This window comes from Leuciscus leuciscus, assembly GCF_965113295.1.
Source record: "Leuciscus leuciscus genome assembly, chromosome: 14".
NCBI lineage: Eukaryota > Metazoa > Chordata > Actinopteri > Cypriniformes > Leuciscidae > Leuciscus > Leuciscus leuciscus.
Window position 1 is genome coordinate 2510907 of NC_138738.1, and position 2541 is coordinate 2513447.

Genomic DNA, 2541 nt, shown 5'->3' on the forward strand with positions numbered 1-2541 from the left:
ATGTGTGAAATTCACTTGGGTGCTGTGTGTGGTTTCAATGACGTTTCTAGGATGTTGTTGAGTGGTTGCCTGGGTGGTTTCATTCTGGTCCAGGTCAAAAGTCTCTGTGATCTTCTGGTTTGCAGAAATGGCTCGGCTCCTTCCTTCAATGTGCGTCTGTGGGATGTTTTTCACCAGAAGGTTACTGGTGAAGGTGAAGTGTTGTAAAAGTGAGGCTTGTTGTAGTGAACACTGCTAATCAGTATATTATATGAATCAGAATCAGAAAGAGCTTTATTGTCAAGTGTGCTTGCACACACAAATAATTTTTCTTGGTACTGAAGCTTCCAGTGCACATATACAAATACAAATACAAATACAAATACAAATACAACAAGAAACATAGTGATACAAATTCTAGGAATAAAAATATACATATACAAATATGCAAAAAAGTATAAGGTCACAGTTGAGTTCAGTCAGATATAAACATTTACAGATTATGAACATATTTACAGTATTTTGAATATTATGAATAAATGTAAATATCACCTGAGTTTAGAAGATATTGCACTAAACAACGGGAGTATTACACTTACAGGCATACACTTGGGATATAATTTACATAGATACAACATAACTATGGATATAATATCTTCCAGTTATGATTCATACATGCATACCCTTGTGAAAAAGAAGTACACTTTAGCATACTGAATGTAATGTCTTTTGCATTTAAATGAAAATGTACTTAAGAGTGCTTTGTTTCAATTTAAGTATGTAATTACACTTTATATGTAATTTCATAATGACTTCTATTGTCTTTGAAGTATGGTTAACGTTTACTTTAACTGTTTACTTTAATATAGGCTACTTTATCATTTCTATTGACACTTGTATGCCATGCATTTAAATATATTTGTAATTTCACATGATGAAGTTGCAATTTAGTACATTTACAATATATTTACTTTAAATGTAATTTCCAATAACACACTGCAGTTAAAAGTATATTCAAGTATGCTACCTGTGCTTTTGTATGTTACACATTAATATAAGTGTACTTCTTTAAAGTGCAACAAAATATTAAAACATTTCAAATTTAAGTTAAAACTTTACGAAAAAGCGTTAAGAATCAAAGTCATGATGTCTTCTCTCTTTAAGTGCACTTAAGTGGCCTTTTATTTCATTATCTGCAAGTACAGGTAACACATTTTTTTAGATTGGAAAGTATATACACTACAAGTGCACATTCAATAGAATTAAAGGAACCGTATGTAAGATTGTGGCCAAAACTGGTACTGCAATCACTTTCAAATGACTGTAGAGCGGTGTATCCCCTCCCCCTCCCCCTGACTCCAGGTTGCCAGATAGGCTGGCATTTTTTATCCGACACGTTTGTAGCTGCAGCTGTGGTAACTAGAGCAGAGCTGGCAACCCGGATGCCGAAACACTACTGACTTTGTGATTGGTAGATAGGTGGAGGGTGGAGCATCAGGCCAAAACACAAGATGACAACATCAACATCAGTCGAGGGCTGCAACTTCACTTTTAAATGACAATATCCTGGCCGGACTACTGTTGTCAGTGATATAAGTATTTGAAATGAACATGGTTTCTTAATGTCTAGTGACATATCAGGGCCATTTTATGATTCAGTGAAATACATTTCTTACATACGGTTCCTTTAAGCACACTTCTTTTTCACAAGGGTATGTCTGAAAAAATAAATAAAAATAACATCCATTGCTTTTTGGTTGACTACATACAGGCTCATGATTGTTATATTTTGTATCCTGAAAGAAATACTTATAAGACTGCAGTTTTTCTTTTTCTTTTTGTGTGTGTGTGTGTGTGTGTGTGTGTGTGTGTGTGTGTGTGTGTGTGTGTGTGTGTGTGTGTGTGTGTGTGTGTGTGTGTGTGTGTGTGTGTGTCTGTGTGTGTGTGTGTGTGTGTCTGTGTGTGTGTGTAAAAATCACACTTGTACTTGCAAATTGTATCTGCTATTCCAATATTTTAGTGTAGCATGCAAGTGCATTCATTTAGTGAAAACTAATCCTGCAGGAAAAGGAAAACTGTTCTGCCTGAAAATGTAGCATTTAAAAATCTCATCTGGAATAAATCAATGTAATCTGTTCTTTATCATGTTACTCTAGAGAGAAAGTCAAGCCACCCTGCACAGCCTTGATTTGTACATTCATATGTGAGTCTCATGAGGTGTGTGTATAATACACAGCTGATTGACTCCAGAGTCAGATGCTGAGCCGGCAGTGATGTCACACGCTTCGGCACCGTTGGCCTGACCGCTTTCAGCTAAATTTAAACTATCCGATTGTTAAGTCTGACGTCACGTGTGACGTTTAGCCTTTTCCGGGTCCAAGCGCTCCTCTCGTCCAGAAATAACAATGGTGGAACCAGTACATTTATTTACGATCATGTCCTTCTTAGTGAGGCACCCTTGGCGGTCAAAAAGGGTTTAAATTCCTTTAACACCAACAGAATGGTTAGTGTAGCTCATCACTCAGGTGACATCATTAAGGGTAGAGTCCAGGCATCAATGAA